The following is a 23,210-nucleotide window of genomic DNA, read 5'->3' as shown; positions in this document are numbered from 1 at the left end:
TAGGTTAGAGGTAGAATCTGGGGGGAGTTGATAGGAATATGGGGAAAATGAACTGGGTTAGGATAGGATGATAGGATAGAACTGGGTTAGGGCAGGCACGGTAGTGTAGCAGTTAGCATAACACTATTACAGCACCAGAGACCCGGGTTCAGTTCCCGCTGCTGTCTGTAAGGAGTTTGTACGTTCTCCCCGTGACTGCGTGGGTTTCCTTCAGGTGCTCCGGTTTCCTCCCACATCCCAAGGATGTACGAGTTAGGAAGTTGTGGGCATGCTTTGTTGGCGCCGGAAACATGGCCCCCAGACCACTCTACTCAAAAGATGCATTTCACTGTGTGTCTTGATGTACATGCAACTGATAAAGATATCTCATCTTATCTTATGAGTATAAAAATGGGTACTTGATGGTTGGCATGGACTTGGTGGGCTGAAGGGCCTGCTTCTATTCTGTATCTATGACTCTTTATAGATTAGGGAGTAAATTCAGTAGTATTGAGTCAGGTTGATCCAAGTTGGTGTTCAATGAGCTGATCACTTCTGCGGTGGCTAAGCAGTGACCATTTATTGCTGTGCTTCGTAACTTATAATAAAGCCCAAATTCCTGCTGTTTATGATTCAATTATGCCTTCTGGAATCTGCCTGTGTTAACTGGGTAAAAGCAGGAACTGGTCTGGCTGTGACACCTCATGTGAATCAGTGGACTGCTGGCACAATTTCTGCATGAGGAACAGAAGCCCAGTGAGTCACACTGACATCTCTTTCAAGAGAGAGAGATGCAGGGGTTAAGTTTTCTACATTGCAAAATATCACAAGATGTCCATGCAGAGGCAAGCCCTTGAGTTTACAAGATATATGGTGATCTTCATGATCATGCAAGACTATTCCCACTTATTTTCATTTTTCAACATATCTTTATTTCTTTCTCCCTCTAGTTCTTCTTTAATGTAAAGTACCTTGCCATAAGTCAAGCAAGGAGGCAATACCAACACTAAGATCGCAATTTAAGAGAATCCAATCTTCATAATCTTGTTTTAAAGTCACATGGTTTTGGATTACTCTTGAGTATTTATATTTTTACAGAAAGAGCAGATGACCTCCTTGCACTCATTCCACATACCAAGTCTTCTGTGTCGCTAAATTGGATGGGAAATGGTAGTGTTGCTCACTGCAGCAACCCTTGTGTCCCCGTGTCCCTGCGTGGCATTGTCTGAAACCCAAGATAATAGACCAATCTTAGGACGGTCAACTAGGCTGGCAGACCAGACCATGTGGGGCTGCTGGAGGGGCAGGATTTTGATCCTGTGGTCTCTGAAGTCCACGACTCCCACGTCTCAGAAGGAATGGAATTCTGTGCTTCTTTCATCCCCTGCTTCCCTCATCCAACCCAGGTATGTCCAGTCCAAGCCCAGAGACCTCAACCATGAGGGCAGCTGCCTTTTAAGAACCTCCTTCTTATTGAGTATTTTTCATCCCAGACAAGTTCTCTACCATGTTCTTGTTTACTGTGGCAATGACAACACTCTCTTCTTCAGTAAAAACAGGCACATATTGTGCCTTTAGTAGATAGTAGTGGAGTGATTTTAGTAGTGGAGTTGTTTTGTTGCTTGTGCCTTCAGTATATCAGTTGTGCGTGTTGCCTCCACTGGAAGATGCCTAATTTTTAATCCCACGTGGAGCCTGAGCTGCCTTTGATTTCCACTTTGCCACTTGCACCTTTCTTTTTAAACTATCCACTAATGAGCTCTGAACTTTAGCCTTTTCTATTTACTTTCTCACTGCTCCTTGTGCTTTCTCCATTCAGCTTTCTTCTCTTGGTTGTTTACGAGCCTAACATTTATCATAAAGCTGTTTATTTTCCTGATTTATTTTAGCCTTCAATTATCCAAGGACAATTAGCACTGGAGGTGTTGTCAAGAAGTACAGTGGTGGGGAAGTTCAGTTCAACTGGGAATTGTAAATTCAGTTAATTAAGGCTTAAGCCAGCATGAGTAATGGGGATCATGAAACTTCTGGATTGTGGTTAAAATACTTCTTGTTTGTTAATATTTTTCACTAAAGGAAATCTCCTCTCTTCAAAGTGTAGCTTGTGAATTGTAGGGCAGTGCAATTGTTTCTCAGCTAGTCACTGAAATATATCAGCAGACCTCCCAGTTCTAGGCCAGTCAAAGACAGCCAATTAATGTCAATGATTAATAAATGTCCCTCCAGAGTACATACTCAGATTTATTTATGAATTAAAAACACAGAACATGCTGGAAATACTCAATAAGTCAGGCTGCTTCGGTGGGAAGAAAGACAGAGTTAACATTTCAGGTCGAATACTCTTCATCAGACAGCTCTGATGAATGGACTTCAGCCTGAAACATTAACTCTGTATCTCTTCCCTAAGACACAATGTTACCTGCTGAGTATTTCCAGCATTTTCTGTTTTTATTTCAGATTTCCAGCATCTGCAGTTGTTTTTACGTTCACTTCGATTTAATTGTTGTCCCTTACCCTTTGTATCTAGTCTGTCTATTTCCATTTTGAATGTCTTTCATTGATTATTTAATTAGAGATATGCTAACATCCAGAACTTACTTCTGGTTCATACAGTGACAAAGATTTTGTTCTGAGAGCATGCAACAGGCTTGAGGGGCTGAATCGTCTGTTCCTGCTCCTAATTCATACAAATATGCACATTAGAAATAAAAGTAGGCTGCTCGGATCCTTAAAGCTGCTCCACCATTCAATAACATCATGCCTGAGCTGGTTTTACCCTCAGATCCACATTCTTGTTCATCTGGATAAACTTTCACCACCACCGCCCCGCCCCCACCCGCCAACTCCCTTTGATTATCTAGAATTTAGCTAACTTTACCTTAAAAATATTCAAAATCTCTGCTTTCACCACCCTTTGGGGAAGAAATTTCTAAAAACTTCCAAAGAGTAAAATAATTGCCTGATCTCTATCTTAGTTTTTAAACAATGACCATTGATTCTAGATTCTCCCACGAGAGAAAACATCTTTTCTAAATCCACCATGTCAAGACCATTCAGGATCTTAGATGTTCCTAACATGTCACACTTCTCTCCCTCATTCACACACTGAATGAAATCTCTCTAGGGTTTGGGTCTTCGGGGTAAGAGTTCTTTCCAGTTGACAGAAAGGGATGCTTAGAAATAGTTAAAAAGTTAATCAACAATTCGGTGCACCAATCACTCTGCATGTGGCATTGAGAGCCAAACATCTTGTTTAGAAATAAAAGTAATCACACTTGATTTTCTTTCCAAACTTCCTACACAAATACAGAATTGAAACACTGTGCTGGAAAACCAATCCTGCCTGCCTGAAACTAATCGTCCCATTCTCTTGAATTCACATATACCAACTCTTGCTGCTTTGTGGTAACTTTGTAGTTTGTGGTACTCATGCAACACAGAAACAGGCCCTTTGTCTAACCACGTCTGGGCCAATTTATTCTTCCACATTCCCGATAGCTTCTCCCAGATTCTACCACTCACCTACCCATTAGGGGCAATTTACAGTGGCCAATTAACTTATCAACCCACACGTCCTTGGAAACCAGAGCACGTGGAGGAAACCTGGGTCAGGACCACAGGTCAAGATTAGGTCATTGGAGCTCTGAGGCAGCAGCTTTGTATCACCTCCAACTGATACAAATCAACAGGTAATGCACAGAGCCTGCTATTATTACCACAGACGGAGTGTAAATCAGAGTGATAAGCACATTGAAGTGTCATGGGCAACTTAGACTGACATCAATGAGCAAATAAGCACACTAAATCAGGTTTGATACTGTTCAGCAACTGGTTTTCTTCAGTTCAGAATGGAAATTAAAAGAACCTGAGGAGCTTTGTGGAAGGGCAGGTATTAGAACATAGAACAGTACAGCACAGGGACAGGCCCTTCGGCCCACAATGTTGTACTGAAATAATTAAACTAGTAATTAAACGCCGAACTAAACTAATCACTTCTGCCTACAGAATGCCCATATCCCTCTGTTCTCTGCACATTCATGTGCCTAGAGGGCATAGGTTTAAGGTGAGAGGGGAATGATTTAGAAGGGACCTGAGAGAAACTTCTTCATGCAGAGGATGGTGCATACAGTGAACGAGCTGCCAGAGAAGGTAGTTTAGGTGGGTACATTAACGACATTTTAAAAGACTTTTGGATAAATATATAGATAGGAAAGGCTTGGAGGGATACAGGCCAAATGTGGGCAAATGGGACTAGCTTAGATGGGCACCTTGGTTGGCATGGATGAGTTGGGCCAAAGGGCCTGTTTCCATGCTGTATGACTCTGTAACTTGAACATTTAGTTCAACTGTATGTTTGGACCAAGGCAGTAGCAGGATCTAAGCTCAGTGTTCCTGAAGGATCCCAAACCCAGTAACTTTTATTGGGAGTTAGTGCTGCTTGATAGTTGGCAATTCAGTTTATCACTTTGTCAATGACTAAGGATAATCTATTGGGACAGAAATCAGCCCAAGTTAGATTGTTCACCAATGCATGGTTGTCATGGCCCAAAGGACCTGTTTCTGTGCTGTATGACTGTGACTTTGGCTTTGGTCTGCTTTCTTTACAGAGAATTCAGTGTTGAAGCTGCACCAGAACAGCTCGGCCAAGAGTACAGACAGTTCCTAGAGGACACATCTTCAGTATTATTGCTGGGATATTGTAATGTTAATACTGCTCATGATTTGATTATATCTCAAAGCACTTTGCAGTGAATTCAGTACTTTTGAACTACAGTCGCACAAAAGATCTCATTGATCCATAAGACAAACAAGATTGAAAAGATAGAAGCTAAGTGGTTGCCTCCCAGGTTAGAGATGCTAGAACTGGGTTATCGGATAAGAGATAAGTCATGTAATATTGAAATGAGGTGAAACGTCTTCACTTGGAAAGTTGAAGGATCTCCCCACTCCTGACAAGTGTTATATTAGCTTGTCTTTTTCCCTAAACGTAGCCCCACACTCTAGTGCAGTACTGAGTACTGTTGGAATGAGAATCAGTTGTTCAACAAATCTTCTACAAGTACAGGTGTATGTAATTGATCCTATGTTATGGTTTCAAAGATAGTCAGGGGAATTATCCTTCATGTTCTGGCCAATATTTAACTCTTAATATCACAAAAACAAATCATCTGGGCATTATACTATTTTCTTTCAATTCGACTTTGATGGCAAGACTAGAATTTATTTTTCATCCCGAATTGGCTCTGAACTGAGGAGCTTATCAAGAGTCAACCACATTGGTGGATCTGAAGTCACATAGAAATCAGACTGGCTAAAGGTGGCAAAGAAGTCCTTCCCTGAAGTGAACCAGATAGATTTTAACAACAAGCCTGTGGTTTCATGGTGACCATTACTGTCACTAAGTGCTTATGGGGGCTTGCTGTGCATAAGTAGAGTGTGGGGCTACGTTTAGGGAAAAAGACAAGCTAATATAACACTTGTCAGGAGTGGGGAGATCCTTCAACTTTCCAAATGAAGACGTTTCACCTCATTTCAATATTACATGACTTATCTCTTATCCGATAACCCAGTTCTAGCATCTCTAACCTGAGAGGCAACCACTTAGCTTCTATCTTTTCAATCTTGTTTGTCTTATGGATCAATGAGATCTTGTGTTATTGGCTGCAAAGCTCCTTGGTGCATCGTGAAAGAGATGTGCTACTGAGAAATGTCCTTCATTAAGTGAAGCGAGTGATATTAGTATATCTGAGCCCACCTACTGGTTGGAAGGAGAAATACTGATGCTCACCCTTCTCTCGTCATTTATCGCTGACCTTCAGAACTTTCAGACTCGGGCAGACGATGCGTTTTCTGGATTGTGACGACAACCACATTTCAAAAAGGCTGTGAGTGACTCCAGGATGTCCTCAGGAAATGAAAGACCCAAAGATAAGTTCTCTTTTTGTACATCAAGGAAAAGAGGAGAGGACAGGAAATTTAGAGCAAGGGGTAAGGTTTGGCCATGCAATTGATTAGTGGAGAGGGCCATTTAACTTAAATATTTCTCTTTTTCAATCCTCTCTCTCATTTTCTTTACTTCACCCTTTTTTTTAATCTTTTTATGCTCTCTTTCTCTTTTTTTAATTCTCTATCGCCTTTACTCTTTCGTTATTTCACCCTTTCTTTTCTGGCTCTTTCTCTTTTTTTTCCCCTCCTTTCTTTTGCTTGATTTATTTTATTCTCACTGGCTTTCTTTCTCTATGGCTCATTTTCTGAATTTCATTCAGGGCCAACTGACTTTTTTGGTCTTTTTGGTTGGGTCTTTTGGCCGATAACATTGATTCTTCTCGAGCTCATTGGTGCCAATATTTGCAGTGAGGCAGAAAAGAATGCAATGTCTTTGAGGTGTGGGATCATCTGAAGGAAACCCACACTGTCATAGGGAGAACCTGCTAACTCCTCTGTGTGGCGAGCCCCGTTTACACACCCTGCCCTCCAATCTTAGACTGTAAGACCATAAAATATAGGAGCAGAATTAGGCCATTTGTCCCATCGAGTCTGCTCTGCCATTCAATCATGGCTGTTTTTTTTTCTCAATCCCATTCTCCCGCCTTCTCCCCATAACCTTTCATCCTCTTACCAATCAAGAACCTACCAATCTCTGCCTTGAATATAACCCAATGACCTGGCCTCTACAGCCCTCCATGAAAATAAATTCCACAGATTCACCACACTCTGGCTGAAGAAATGCATCCTCATCTCAGTTCTAAAGGAGCATCATTTTGTTCTGAGGCTGTGCCCTTGGATCCTAGACTCTTCTACTAACGGAAACATCCTCTCTAAGTTCACTCTATCCAGGCCTTTCAGTATTCTGTAGGTTTCAATGAGATCCTCCCTCATCCTTCGGAACTCCATCGAGTACAGGCCCAGAGCCATCAAACGCTCTTCATATGTTAAGCCTTTCATTCACCGGCTCATTCATTTGGAGACTCTCCAGGGCCAGTATATCTTCCCTTAGGTACAGGGACCAAATTCTATGCAGTAACTCCCCAAAATGTCCAAAGACCTCCAGTGTCTTTGGACTCTACTCTCTGTAAACCAACACTGATTGCAGATCAGTTTCCCCATCAAGTGATCACTTGAAATCCTAAGCACCATATCAAACTGACTGGTGCCAACAGAGCCTGTTAACGTGTCCGATAGAAGCAGTGCCATTGAGAATAAGCATCTTCCTCATCTCTGGTGGATAAGAGCTCAGCTGGCTGAGGTTCGAATGCATACTTCGAACAGGCAATGAAGCTACAGGGAATATAGATATACTGTAGTTTACTGCCTGCATAACTCTCCCATTTGTCCAAGAAACCACTACATAGAGACATAGGACACTGCAGATTCTGGAATCTAAAGCAACAGACAAGATGCTGGAGGAACTCAGCATCTGTGGAGGGAAATGGACAGTTGACGTTTCGGGCCGAAAGGTAGAGAGGAGATAGCAGTGTGCAGGTGCAGTAGTGTAGCAGTTAGCATAACGCTATTACAGCACCAGCGACCCGGGTTCAGTTCCGGCCACTGTCTGTAAGGAGTTTGTATGTTCTCCCCGTGTCTGCGTGGGTTTCCTCCGGATGGTCCAGCTTCCTCCCACATTCCAAAGACGTACGGGTTAGGAAGTTGTGGGCATACTATGTTGGCGCCAGAAGTGTGGCAACACTTGCGGGCTGCCCCCCAGAACACTTTATGCAAAAGATTCATTTCACTGTGTGTTTCCATGTACATGTGACTAATAAAGAGCTCTTGTCTTATCTTAAAGAGGTGAGGGAAAAGGGTGGAGCAGCTGGCAAGTGACAGGCAGATGGAGGAGGGAAGAACGGAAATGGTGATAGGGGCCGGGAGGTGATAGATGGAGGCAACAAAGGGCTGCAGAAGATTGAATCTGATAGGGAAGGAAGGTGGAGCCTGGAATCAAATAAGGGAGGTGGGGTGGGAAGATAGGAAGAGTGAGGGGAGGGGACCCCGTGGGAGGAGTGTGTGGATGATGGGCAGATGTGTCAGCACATGACACTCCTCCATACCCTGTCTTGTAAAGTTGTCTGGCTCCCGAGGTGGGTGGGACCAAAGGGAGACAGCTAGAGGGATACAGGAGAGACTGCAGATGCTTGAATCTGCAGCAAAAAAACAACCTGAAGGAGCAACTCAATGGGTCAGATGGCATCTGTGGGGAGGAAGGAACTGTCAACGTTTTGGGTCAAGACCCTGCATCAGGACTGCAACTGCTGAGTTCCTCCAGCAGTTTAGTTTTCTGCACAGTGATCCCAAAATAGAGAGTAGGAGAAGGCCTGTGGTTTTACTCCTCAGCCTCTACAGAAGCTTCACACTCCTGCGTCTAACACTTGTACGGTTCATCGCTGCTCAGATCACAGGGACAGGAGAAGGCAGAATGAATCTAAATGTGTCTTTAACCATGTAGCATATCCGGTAGTGTCTGTCACCTGGAGTGAGTGGGGCCCACACCCTTTCTCTCTAATTCTGAACTTAGGCCACAGTTTTAACACTTGTGCTCATTCTGACCCTCGCCTCTTTGTGGATTTGGGAGGTGAAATGATTATCATTAAACTGGTTACTTGGTTGATTGTAAACCTTGCATCGACAATTAAGACTTGAAATAGAGACACAGGAGACTGCAGGTGCTGGAATCTGGAGCAACACACAAAGCACTGGAAGAACTCAGCAGGTCAGGCAGCGTCTGAAAATCTGGAGGGAAATGGACAGTTGACATTCCAGGTTGAGACCCTTCCTCTGGACTCCAGATCAGATCAGCAGTCCAGAGGAAGGGTCTCAATCCAAAATGTCGACTGTCCATATCCATCCATAGGTGCTGCCTGACCTGCTGAGTTCTTCCAGTGTCTTGTGTAAGATTTGAAATACTCTGTCTTCAAAATAAAACACCAAAGTTACAATGTTAAATTTACACTAGTGTTTCTGTGTGTATCCCCATTAAATTGTACAACTTTCTCTCATTTAAGTCTCCCGAGTTTGCTCTAACAGTTAAGTATATCTGACACTTTCTAAGTGATCACAGTAATTCAGATAGTCCCATGTATTACCTAGCAGTATAGTTACCCCATTGAGACGAGACTTGTTCCTGCTGCTCTGAGACCTCTCACCATTCAGTGGCTCAGGTGCATCCTAAAATCTCAGTGGATAGTTGAAGACCTTCTGCTGATGCAAGGTTCAGGAAATTCAGCTCTCAGTGACATGGTAAGGGAAGAGGAAGCAAGCAGTCAGACAGTTGGTATGCCAGAGGTTGACTGACCTCGCTGAGCCACAGGCCTTCCAATCTCAAATGATGATGATTGCAGGCAGACAAGGCAGATTGGACAATCCAGTAATTTCATTTACTGAATTTGTTAGTTAGGTTTACTCTAAATCCAGCTTTTCTTTCTTTTTGCACTATAAATCCTTGTATCAGTCAGTCCCTTCTAATCACCAGATAAAAACAGACTTTCCATTTGGTTCTTTCCTCCACCAGCACCTCCCCCTGGCACCATGAGCCCAACCCCTGATCACTCCCACCAACCTCTGCCTTTTTCTGCATCTTAAAACTTGTTTTAATCTCCAGCTGCTTCCAGATCTGAAGAAGTGTCACTGACCGGTGATGTCAGCTCACGTTTCCCCTTCTTAGAGGTGTTGCTGAGCATTCCCGGAATTTTCTGTATTTATTTCATATTTCCAGTATCTCCTTTCACATCTAACTGATTCTTTTGTTGTGCTCTGACGCAACAACAATGGTGATGAAAGGTGTGATTAGAAAATCACAGGTATAGAAAGCTGTGAAAACCATTTGCTTTTCTCAAGAACTGATCCTTTTGAAAGAATGAATAAACAAAATTGCAACGTGTCACATAGTCATAGAGTCATACAGTACAGAAATAGGCTCTTCAGCCCACCATGTCCATGCCGACCCTTTTGCCTATTAACACAAAACCCATTGGCTCAGATTGGATGCATATCCTTCTCTGGCTTTCCTACTTTAGTGTCTATATAAATGCCTCATAAATTGTATCTGAATGTGTTGCTGAGGTCATTGCAACGTTACTATTCCTGTGCAAATTAGCACTTTACAGGATTTCTCAGTCCAGTCTAGTTTATTATCATATGCAAACGTACAGTGGGGTACAGGTACAGTGAAAAGCTTGCTTGCAGCAGCATCGCAGGCACATAGGTACAGATGACATACAGAATATAAATTCATTATAAATTAAACAGGACAGTGAAGAAAATAAAACTGTGTAAAACAAGACCTTAGTGCAATAAAAACCACTGAGACAAGTCCATGGTAGTGCAAGAGGTGGTCCGTAGTGTTCCGTTGCTGAGGTAGGGTTAGGGTTGTGTAGGCCGGTTCAGGAACCTGATGGTTGTAGGAAAGTAGTTGTTCCTGAACCTGGTGGTGTGGGACTTCAGGCTTCTGAATCTCCTGCCTAACAATAGCAGCAAGAAGAGAGAATGACCCAGATGGAAGGATCCTTGATGATAGATGCCACCTTCTTGAGGCAGTACCTACTGTAGCTGCTGTCAATGGTGGGGAAAGCTGTGCCCGCAATGGACTAGGCTGTGTCCACTTCTCTCTGCAGTAGTGGTGACTGTGCTTTCAACTTCTAAGGACCTAGGCTCCAGAACTCTCTCCCAAACATCTCCATCTCCCTCTGTTGCTTTGTGCAAACCATACCTCTTCAAACAAGCAGTCACCCTTCCTAGTGTCTCTTTCTTTGGCTAACTGGCACATATTATTCTTCTGAAGGTTTTTTAGGGTTCAAGCTGTGGCATTAGTGTGAGTTACTGTTGTTATTGTTTGGGTATTTCAGGGACATAATCAGCTATCTGCCAACATATAGGAAGAAGAGCATACATGGAGTATATTAACAACTGAAATAGTAGCAGTGACACCAGATATGATGAAGGGAGGTTTTTTTTATCAGAGATAAACCTATAATATAGTGGTATGTTGGACTTCATTGCTGAAATTCATTTACATTGCATTATTATATCACGTATTTCATTTTGCAGATCTGGGGTGGGACTGTTCTCAGAGTCTCTGCAGATGTGAGGCTAAGATCAGTCTCTGTTCATTTTTGTGATTCCTTCCATATGTATTTACCCATTAGGGATGAATAGCCACAGCCATCTTGCTCCTTGCTTTGTGTGAGTGTGTATGTGTGTGTGTGTGTGTGCGCGCGCGCGTGTGTGTACGTGCACACACGCGCGAGCATTTTTTGTATGTTTGTGTGTGTGTTTGCATGCATATGTGTCTATGTGTCTGTATGTATATATGGGTTTGTGTATGTGTGTGTTTGTATGCATGTATATGTTTGTGTGTCTGTGTTTGTGTGCATGTGCTTTTGTATGTGTGTTTGTGTGTGTGTTTGCATGTGGTTGTGTGTGTGTGTGTGTATGTGTGTGTATATGTGTATGTATTTGTGTATTTGTGTGTATGTTTGTGTGTATGTATGTGTATCTGTGTATGTGACTCTGTGTGTATGTTTGTGTGTATGTCTATGTATGTGTGTATGTGTGTGTGTATGTGTGTATATGTGTGTATGCGTCTGTGTATGTGTGTATGTATGTGTGCGTGTGCGTGTGTGTGTGCATGTGTGTATGTGTATGTGTGTGTATGTGTGTGTATGTGTGTGTGCGCGAGTGTGTGTGTGCACGTGTGTGTGCATGTGTGTGTGCTCTCATCATTGCCAGCCAGCACCTACATTTCCAAATACACCAAGAATGCCCTCAGATCAGTCGCAAAGCATTCTTTACAGTATTCTTTCACTTTGTACCTTGAGGCATTGCTCAGCTGTTTTCAGCTCAGCTTTCCTCAGTACCCCAGGACAATTATTATGTCAACCAGCAGTGCTAAAACATGTTGGCAAAAGATTTAAACACAGGATAGAGAAGTCTCAGTCATGACAGAGGAGGGTGAAAAAGGGCGGGGGTGTGTCATTGTTGATCAGGGAGAACATTACTGCAGTACTCATGGGGCTATATGGATAGAAATAAGAAAAGGATGATCACCTTGATGGGGTTATACTCTAGAACTCTCAATAGTCAGTAGGAATTAAAAGAACAGATATGTACGTAAGGAGGCACAAGAGACTGAGGATGCTGGAATCTGGAGCAAAAACTAAACTGCTAGAGGAACTCAGTAGGTGAGGCAGCATCTGTGGAGGCAAAGGGATGGTCTGCAAATGAAGGCAAGTAGCTGTAGGGTGTATGAGTAATAGAGTTGTTGTCGAACATAGAACATAGAACATAGAACAATTACAGCACAATTCAGGCCCTTTGGCCCACAAAGTTGTGCCAAACATGTCCCTACGCTAGAAATCTCTAGGCTTACCCATAGCCCTCTATTTTACTCAGCTCCATGTACCTATCTAACAGTCTCTTGAAAGACCCTATCGTATCCGCCTCCACCACCATTTCCGGCAGCCCATTCCACGCACTCACCACTCTCTGAGTAAAAAACTTACCCCTGCCATCTCCTCTATATCTACTCCCCAGCACCTTAAACCTATGTCCTCTTGTGGCCACCAATTCAGCCCTGGGGAAAAGCCTCTGACTATCCACACAATCAATACCTCTCATCATCTTATACACATTTATCAGGTCCCCCTTCATCCTCTGTCTCTCCAAGGAGAAAAGGCCGAGTTCCCTTAATCTGCTTTCGTAAGGCATGCTCCGCATCCCAGGCAGCATCCTTGTAAATCTCCTCTGCACCCTCTCTATGGCTTCCACATCTTTCCTGTAGTGAGGCGACAAAAACTGAGTACAATACTCCAAGTAGGGTCTGACCAGGGATGTATATAGCTGCAACAATACCTCTCGGCTCCTAAATTCAATTCCTCGATTGATGAAGGACAATACACCTTATGCCTTCTTAACCACAGAGTCAACCTGCACAGCCGCTTTGAGCGTCCTATGGACTCGGACCCCAAGATCCCTCTGATCCTCCACACTGCCAAGAGTCCTACCATTAATACTATATTCCGCCAACATATTTGACCTACCAAAGTGAACCACTTCACACTTATCTGGGTTGAACTGCATCTGCCACTTCTCAGCCCAACTCTGCATCCTATCTATGTCCCTCTGTAACCTCTGACAGCCCTCCAAGCTATCCACAACACCCCCAACCTTTGTGTCATCCGCAAACTTACTAACCCACCCCTCCACTTCCTCATCCAGGTTGTTTATAAGAATCACAAAGAGTAAGGGTCTCAGTACAAATACCTGAGGTACACCACTGGTCACTGACCTCCACTTAGAATATGACCCTTCAACAACCACTCTTTGCCTTCTGTGGGCCAGCCAGTTCTGGACCCACACTGCAATGTCCCCTTGGATCCCATGCCTCCTCACTTTCTCCATAAGCCTCGCATGGGGTACCTTATCAAACTCCTTGCTGAAATCCATATACACTACATCTACTGCTCTCCCTTCATCGATGTGCTTAGTCACATCCTCAAAAAATTCATTCAGGCTCGTAAGGCAGTACGTGCCCTTAACAAAGCCATGCTGACTATTCCTAATCATATTATACCTCTCCAAATGTTCATAAATCCTGCCTCTCAGGGAGACTTTCCCAATATTGACTGCAATTGTCTTGGGGTAAGAGGTTTATATAGGGTGAAATTCATAAAATGAATTCAAGAGCGGTTTTTAAAGCAGTAGGTAGAGTGTCCAACTTGGGAAGAGACTTGACCTTTTCTTAGCGAATAAGGATGGGCAAGTGGTGGAAGTGTCAGTGGAGGAACCCTTTGGAAACAGTACCACAGTTCAGTACGTTTCAAGGTAGTCATGGAAAATATGGTTGGTCCTAGAGTGAAGGTCTTAAATTGGGGGAGAGCTGATTTCAACAGTAGAAGGCGGGTCCAGGAGAAAGTAGATAGGGAGCAGTTGCTAGAGGGGAAAACAACATCCAATAAGTGGGAGGCATTTAAAAAGTAGTCGGGGTTCAGAGTCAGCATGTCCCTTGTAAGGGTAAGGAGCAAGATGGTAAGATTGGAGAATCTTGGTTTACAAAGGAAATTGAAGATTTGATCTGGAAAAATAAATAAACATATTGTCAGGTGTTGGCATTTGGTATCAAGTGAGTAATCTGTGGTTTATTGTGGAAATAGGAGAAAACTTAAGAAAGAAGTTAGGACATGAGCTGGCCTCGCCAAGGGGAATCCCAAAACCATTTGTATTAGGAGGATAAGGAGAGAAAAAGTAGGTTCTTTCAGTGACCAAAAGGGAAGCCTATGTGTGGTGTAAGGGGATATGAATGGGGTGCTAAATGAATACTTCTCATTGGTATTCATCAGGGAGAAGGATGTGGAGGATGGATAGTTAAGGGAAGGTGTTGGATTAGACTGTTTTAAGTAGTTTTTTAACATGTAGAGTGTTTAATGCACCTCAAGTGACTGCACAAGGAATGGCTGCTGTTAGTTTATTGGTTCGTCCATCAGCTGAGTCTGTGTTTTCTCATTGGTTGGTTTGGCCACAGGTATCTAATAGGTTTCCTGATTGAACTGTTGTTAGCTAAGGAGTACCTCTTATCTCAGGTATAAAAGGTGTTGTTTTTTGTGAATTGTTCTCTTGCTGTCTCCCTACCACCCCCACCCCCCCAACCCACATCCCCGAGCTCATCTTTAGTTCCTTTTGTCTCGGCTCATCTCCTAGTCGTAAAGCTAGTACAAGGAGCTCTGTGACTGTTTCTTTGTTTTAACCTTCTCCAATAAAACTTTGTGAAGCGCCAAATTGTTTTCAACTCACTCCTGGACTCCTGAAAGAACCTACGGATTCGAAAATAACCAGACCCTACGAAGGGTGTGTTGATATTCTGTTTTGTTCCGGGAAAATCATGTCTCATGAATTTGATCGAGTTTTTTGAGGAAGTAACTAAGAAAATGAATGAAAATCAGGGCAGTAGACATGGTTTACGTGGACTTTAGCAAGGCTTTTGACAAAGTCCCACACAGTAGGTTTCTGGAACAGTAGGCTGGTCCAGAAGGTGAGTGTGCACGGGATCCAAGATGTGCTGCCAACCTGGATCCAAACTTGGCTTGGCAATAGGAAGCAGAGGGTATTGAGTATAAGAGTTGGGATGTCATGTTGCAGCTGTACAAAACATTGGAGTATTGTGTACAGGAAGTATGTGATAGCAGTAGAAAGAGTGCAGAAGACAGTCACCAGGATGTTGCCTGGAGTGGTAGGCTTTACTTATAAGGAGAGATTGGATAACTGGCTTTATTCTCACAGGAACATAGATGGCTGAAGGGTCTTTATGGCGGCTTATTAAATCATGAGGGGCAGAAATAGAGTAGATAGTCAGAGCTTTTTCCTAGATTGGCGGGTCTAAAACTAAGGAGCACGTTTAAGGTGAGAGAGGAGAAATTTCAAGGAAGTCTGAGGGGTAAGTTTTTTGCACAGAGGGTGATGATTATCTGGAACAAGTTGCCAGCGGAAGTGGTAGAGGCAGATACTATAACAACATTTAAAAGGGATTTGGACAGCTACTTGGATAGGAAAGGAATAGAGGGATACAGGCATATACTGTGCCAATGGGATTAGTGTAGGTAAGCTTTACAGTTGACATGGACAAGTTGGGCTGATGGGTCAGTTTCAGTGCTGTATAGCTCAATGACTCTATGACTATGACCTTGGTTTCTTTAGTGCTATGGGTACTGAACAAGTTGGATAGTGCAGTACCAGATGCACTGAAAATGGATGAATAGACTTAAAGCTGTTGATTACATCAGTCCCATGAAGAGGTAATATGATCCCAGCCCTACCAAACTGCAACACAAACATCAAACCTTTTCATGTCACATATTAACTACTCGCAGGAAGCCACAGGTATGGTGTAAGGTTTGCGTACAAGAATAGAGACATCTTGTTCCAATGAAAGTGGGCCCTAGTGGCATCAATCCTAGAACATTATGCACAGTTCTTTTCTCCCTACCTCAGGAGGGATATACTTGTGATACAAGAACTGCAACAAAGGATCACTGGACTGATTCCTTGTGTGGCAGGTTTGTCATACGAGGAGAGGATAAACAGATAAAGCTAGTATTCTCTTGAGTTTAGAAGAATTGTCTCATCTTAACACAAAATTCTCAAGGGGCTTGACAAGGTTGATAATTCCTCTTAGTGGGGTGTTGAGAACTGAGGATCACCATCTCAAAAGAGGGAATCAGCTATTCAGGCAGAGCTGAGAAGAAATTTCTTCACCCAAAAAGTTTTGAATCCTTTGAAGTGTTGAATTCACCCTAGAGGGCTGTGGAGGCTTAGGCATTGAGTATGAACAAGTGAGAGGTCAAGACATTTTAGGTCTTAATGGATAGGACAGGAGATTGGCTTTGAGGTAAAAGATCATCCACAATTTTACTGAATGGCAAAACAGGTACAATGGGACAAATTACCTACTCCAGTTCTGTTATGTTCCTAGTGTTTAAGAACAGGTTGAGTCTGACAGTGCCAACCTCACCAGCACTACTTAAAGGGATTTTTAATGACATACAGTTTTGTTGGAGATAGATCAGGAGTTGAGTTTGTTGGAAAGAACTAGGCCTTTGTAAGGGAGTAACAATATGGGCAGCACAGTGGTGCAGCGGGTAGTACTGCTCCATCGTAGTTCCAGAGATTCAAATTCAATCCTAACCTTGGGTGCTGTCTGTGTGGAGTTTGCACATTCTCCCTGAGATTGCATGGGTTTCCCATGGCTGCTCTGGTTTCCTTCCTCATTCCAAAGAACATAAGAACACAAGAAAATCGGGGCAGAGTAGACCTTCAGGTCCTTCAAGCCTGCTCTGCCATTCAGTTGGCAATTGGTAGATTGTTAATTGGTTTATTATTGTCATATGTACAAAGGAACAGTGAAAACCTTTGTTTTGCATGCCATGCATACAGATCATTTCAAAACATCAGTACTTTGAGTTAGTACAAAGGAAAAGCAATAATAAAATGCAGAATATAATGTTACTGTTACAGAGAAAGTGCAGTGCAGGTAGACAATAAGGTGCAAGGCCATGACGAGGTGGATTGTGAGGTCAAAAGTCAATCTTTTCATCCAAGAAGTCCATTCAATAGTCTTATAACAGTGGGATAGAAGTTGTTCTTGAGCCTGGTTTCAAGCTTTTGTATCTTCAGCCCCATAGAAAGAGGGAGAAGGGAGAATGTCCAGGGTGAGTTGGGTCTTTGATTATGCTGGCTGCTTTACTGAGGCAGCGAGAAATGTAGACAGAGTCCATGGATGGGAGGCTGGTTTTCTTGATGTGCTGGGCAGTGTCCACATCCCTCTGCAGTTTCTCGCGGTCTTGGGCAGAGCAGTTGCCATGCCAGGCCATGATACATCCAGATAGTATGCTTTCTACGGTGCATCTATAAAAATCGGTGAGGGTCAACAAGGACATGCTGAATTTCCTTAGCCTCCTGAGGAAGTAGAGGTGCTGGTGCACTTTGTTGGCCATGCTATCTACGTGGTTGGACCAGCACAAGCTATTGGTGATGTTTACACCTAGGAACTTGAAGCTCTAAACCACACCACCACCTCAGCACCATTGATGTAAACAGGAGTGTGTGCACTGCCCAACTTCCTAAAGTCATTGACCAGCTCTTTTGTTTTGCTGACACTGAGGGAAAGGTTGTTGTCATGACACCATGCCATGAGGCTCCCTATCTCTTTCCCGTACTCCATCTCAGCCCAATACGGTGGTGTCATCTGCAAACTTGTAGACTGAGTTAGAGCAGAATCTGGCCATGCAGCTATGAGTGTAAATATGATCATGGCTGATCCATGTTGGCTTCTGTGCCATTTCTCCAAACCCCTATATTCATTGATCTATCAAATATTTATCCACCTCCCCTTTAGATACTTCTAATGATCCAGGTTCCACCACCCACTGGGGCCAAGAATTCCAGAGATTCACCATCGTCTGAGAGAAGAAATTTCTACATAGCTCAGTTTTAAATGACCAGCCTCTTACCTTGTAGTTATATCCCCTTGTTCAAGACCCTCCTACTAGTGAACATATCTCAACACTTAACCCCTCAAGCCCGCTTAGGATCTAAACGTTAGAATCAGGTCACCCCTCATTCCAAGGAATATGTGCTTGAACTATTTAGTTTCCCTCAATAGGACAACCCTTTGATCCCAAGAATTAGCTTGGTGGATCTCCTTTGTATTGCCTTCGATATTATCATATCAATTTTTAGGGAAGGGAACCAAAACAATATTCCAGGCGAGTCTTCACCAACACTCTGGACAATTGCAACAAAACCTTCCTATTTTTAAACTGCAATGAAAGTCAAAGTAGCATCTGCCTACCTGTTTGACCTGCTTACTAGCTTTTTATGATTCATGCACCAGAACACTTAGATTCTGGTTGGTAGATAAATTGACCACTGTAAATTAGCCTTGATTCAGGTAGTGGGGGAATGGGGGAAGAATCAAAGTGTGTGTTTATGAGCAAGTGAGAGAAGATAGGTCACAGGGAAAATACTGTAAGTGGGGGAATGCGATTGTCGGGATTGCTCTGACATCTGGCCTGATTGGCCAAATGACATCCTTCTAAATTCTGTCAGCTCTGCTGAGAGTGCTGTGGCTAAATCTGAACTTAAAGTCTCAAGTCATAGTCATAACCACATTTATTCTACTACATATTGGTTTATGTAATAATGCCTGTGTGCATCTTTAAGAATTTTATGACTTGTCATTTACATATGTCGTTCGGCTCCTGTTCTTGCCTTAATGGATCTCTCCAATTTACCACACGCAAGGTCTTTTCTCTCTAAGTATTTGATGGTCGGTGCAGACTCAATAGGCCAAAGGGGCTGTTTCCATGTTGAATAACTCTACAACTCTACTTTGTTGGTCTAACTTACTGACTGTCGTATCTTTGAGAATGATGCTGATATGTCTTCAAAGGCAGAATGGGGATGAATGGTGGTCCTGTTGGAGGAAAGGGAAGAGAGGTCCCTAAAAGGAGAGTGATAGTAACATCAGCAATGGGTCCTGGTTTCCAACCTAGGTGACAGGAGCCTTCTACTCATGAAGAGAAGTACCCATCTTCTTCTCCATGGCAAATTTGAGGTGTCTAACCCTGTACCACCTCAAGGTGTCTAAATTTAGAGGGGATCTGAGGAGCATTTTTTTCATCCAGAGGGTGGTTGGAATCTGCCTGAGTAGCAGATGGAGACAAATCTCCATGCAACACCATTCAAGTATCTAGATGAGCACTTGAATTGTCAAGGCATAGAAATCTATGAGATGGATGCTGATAGATGGGAATCGTGTAGATGGGTACTGATAGCTGGTATGGTCGTGATGGGCTGAAGGACCTTGTTCTGCACGGTATGATTCTATGACTCAAGCACTCTGTGGAAACTGGCAGCTAACTTTCACACATTACAGCAGAAACTTCATTTAATTGACTGCAGAGTGCACTTTGGGGCAACCTGTGGCCACGACAAGAGTCAAATGCAAGTATTTTTGTCACTTGGTAGACGTTTTCAGTATGTATAGTTCAGTTTTCATGCCTTTTGCAGAGAGTTAAACGGTAAATAAGTCTGTTTTTGACCAAGCATTTGGGGTCAAAGCTATTGGACTTAAAGTGCGTTCCTGCACTTTTCAAATTACTTCTAGAAAATAATGCAAATCACACAGCAAATTTATGGGTCAGAAATTTGATTACTGTTACCCACTCCAAATGCATGCAAAGGTGGTGGTTTTTCTCAGCTCGACACATTTGATTCCATGAGTTTAAATGATACTGAATAAACAACCGGTACTGCATATTTGAAACGCTATCCTTCCAACCCAGATTTATTCATCAAGCCTGTTCAGTAATACCCATTTTTCTTTAAGAATTCTATGACCTCATTATTTATTTTGTTAGGATCCTGTTCTTGCCTTAATGGATCTCTCCAATTTAGCACACACACAAACGCACACACAAAATTCCTCTCTTTTTCTTTCCACAGATATTCCTTGAGGAACTGTTCATTTTCTCTTTAATCATTTCAATCAAGTGCTGCATTCACTCAATGCTGAAATAAAATGCTGGAAAAGCTCGGCATATCAGTCGGCTTCCAAGCAAGACAGACTTGTTTTCTTTCTTCCTCGGTTCTGATGAAGGATCTCTTTCTATCGATGCTGCCTGGCCTGCAGAGTTTTTCCCGTATTTGCTGTTTTTATTTCAGATTTCTGACATTTACAGTATTTTTTTGATTTACTTTACTGGTCAGAGTAGGGTTAGGGACAGACCACACCATGGTAAACAAGACTCTGGTGTTTGCAAGTCCCTAGTCATGTTCTCACAATGAGATCTTGCAAAGTTGATAGTAACTGACTGAGTGGTTGGAAAGGCTCTATCACAAGCAAAAGGTGTGAAAACACCATTTGCGCAAATAGCTTGCAGACAAGACAGCAATTGTTTTTCCCTTCTTATTGAAATGAAACACTTCTTTCTAATTTGTCAGCCATTTGGTGAGTGAGTGGGACCAGGGTGATCTCCACAAGAACAGTTTGCTTTCATAGAACATGGAACATAGAACAGTACAGCACAGCAAAAGGCCCGCAATGTCTGTGCCAGCTATGATGCCAAATTAAATGAAACTTATCTGCCTACACATCGTCTATATCCCTCCATTCCCTGCATGTTCATGTAAATGCCTCTTGAATGCTACTATTGTGTCTGCCTCCATCACCATCCCTGGCAGTGCATTCCGGGCACCTACCACTCTCCGCGTAAAAAAATTACCCGGCGAATCTCCTTTAAACCTTCCTTCTCTTGTCTTGAAGCTATGTCCTCCAGTATTTGACATTTTTATCCTGGGAAAAAGACTCTGACCATCTACCCTAGCTATGTCTCTCATAGTTTTATAAACCTTTGTCGGGTCTCCATCAGCCTCCAACATTTTAGAGAAAACAATCCAAGTTTGTCAAAGTCAAAGTCAAATTTATTGCCATATGCACAAGGACACATATGCACAAGTGCAATGAAAAACTTACTTACAGCAGCATCAGATAAGCAGAATTCACAAGGGGAACATAAGTTAATTACAATTTTTACAAGAAAGAACACAATTAGAACAAAAGAATGTCCGTTGTAGTACAAGGTGATCAAAGTGGCCATAGTGTTGCTATACTGAGGTAGTGATTAGGATTGTGCAGGTTGGTTCAAGAAACAAATGGTTGAAGGAAAGGAGCTGTTCTTAAACCTGGAGGTGTAGGACTTCAGGCTTCTGTACCTCCTGTCTGGTGGTAGCTGCGAGAAGTTGGCATGGCCCAGATAGTGGATTGTCCAACCTCTCCTTATAGCTAATGCTCTCTAACCCAAGCAGCATCCTGGTGAACATCTTCTGCACCCTTTCCAAAGCTTCCATATCCTTCCTGTAATGGGACAACCTTCCTGTAATGTTACAGAGGCTTGAAAATAGTAAAACATTCCAAAATCCTTCATAAGAGCATTCTCAGTTAAACCTAGCTTCAAGCAGTTGACTATAAAAATAGACAAGGAAGTGGATCTTAAGAGACTTTGAGCTAAAATGTTGATTCTGTTCCTCTTTCCGCAGATGCTGCCTAACCTGCTGAGTATTCCAGCATTTTCAGATTTGCAGCATCTGCAGCCTTTTTGATTTTCATTTGATGTCAATAACCTGCCTGTTTTGGACCAAAGTTGGGTTTCTTGGTCTGTAAGCACATGCACACATGATTATTATTATTTCATCAGTTAGAAGATAAAAGAAAGAAATGTCCAGAAATCCCCAGCAACACAAGAACATGTGGAAACACTTCACCCACAGATTTGCTGTAATTCTTTGAGGATGTAACAAGCAAAGTTGATATGCAGAGGAACCAGAGGATGTCAAGTATTTGGATTTTCAGAGAGTGTTTGACAAGGTGCCACATAAAAGGCGGGTGCACACAGTAAGAGCTCATGGTATAAGGGACAGTGTGTTAGCATGGATTGAAGACTGGTTATCACATAGAAGACAGAGAGCCAAATTAAATGGGTCCTCTTCAGACTGGAAGGATTTCAAAAGTGAAGTATCCCAAGGTCATTTCTTGGTCTTCAATCATTTACTGCTTATATTAATGATTTTGAGGAGGGGACCGACAGCAGGTTTGCCAGTGACACAAAAATGGGTGGAAGGGCATGCAGGGTGAGGATAAATTGACTTTGCAACAGGACGTGGATAGATTGAGTGAATGAGCATAAACTTGGCAAATGAAGTTTAGTGTGGGAAAGTATGACATTGTGCACTTTGGTAGGAGGAATCAAAAGGCAGATTATTATCCAAATGGAGAAAATCTTCGAAAGAGTGAAGAATAGAAGGATCACTGTGTTCCTGTGCATACCTCACAGAAGTTAGCAAATTGATACATCAAGGACTTAAGAAGGCAAATGGCATATTGGCCTTCATGACAAATGGGTTTGAGTTTAGGAATAGGAAAGTTTTGTTACAATTGTACAGGGTGATGGTGAGACTGTGTCCAGAGTAACGTGCACAGTTTTGTTTGCCTTATCTAAGAAATGATATAATAGTGAGCCAATGCAAAGGAAATTCACCAGGTTAATTCCTGAGGATCAGAATCAGAATCAGCTTTATTATCACTGACATATGACGAGAAATGTGTTGTTTTGTGGCAGCAGTACAATGCAAAGACATAAAATCTATAAGTTACAAAAATAAATAAATATGGTGAAAAAAAAGGAAGAATGAGGTAGTGTTCATGGGTTCATGGACCATTCAGAAATCTGATGGCAGAGGGGAAGAAGCTGTTCCTGAAGCATTGAATGTGGGTCTTCAGGTTCCTGTACCTTCTCCCTGATGGGAGTAATGAGGAGAGAGCATATCCCGGATGGTGAGGGTCCTTAATGATGGATGCAGCCTTCTTGAGGCATTGTCTCTTGAATATGTCCTCAATGGTGGGGAGGGTTAGAACATAGAACAGTAAAGCACAGAACAGGCCCTTCGGCCCACAATGTTGTGCCAACATAGCTTATCCCTCCTACCTACAGAATCCCCATATCCCTCCATTTTCCTCTCATTCATGTGCCCATCCAACCTCCTCTTAAAAGCCCCCAATGAATTTGCCTCCACCACCCTATCAGGCAACACATTCCAAACATCCACCACTCTCTCAGTAAAAAAAAAGTACCCCTCACGTTTGTTCTGAACCTACCCCCTCTCACCTTATATGCATGCCCTCTGGTATT

This window comes from Pristis pectinata, chromosome 11, assembly GCF_009764475.1.
Source record: "Pristis pectinata isolate sPriPec2 chromosome 11, sPriPec2.1.pri, whole genome shotgun sequence".
In the NCBI taxonomy this organism is placed as follows: Eukaryota; Metazoa; Chordata; class Chondrichthyes; order Rhinopristiformes; family Pristidae; genus Pristis; species Pristis pectinata.
This window is presented reverse-complemented; position numbering follows the sequence as displayed.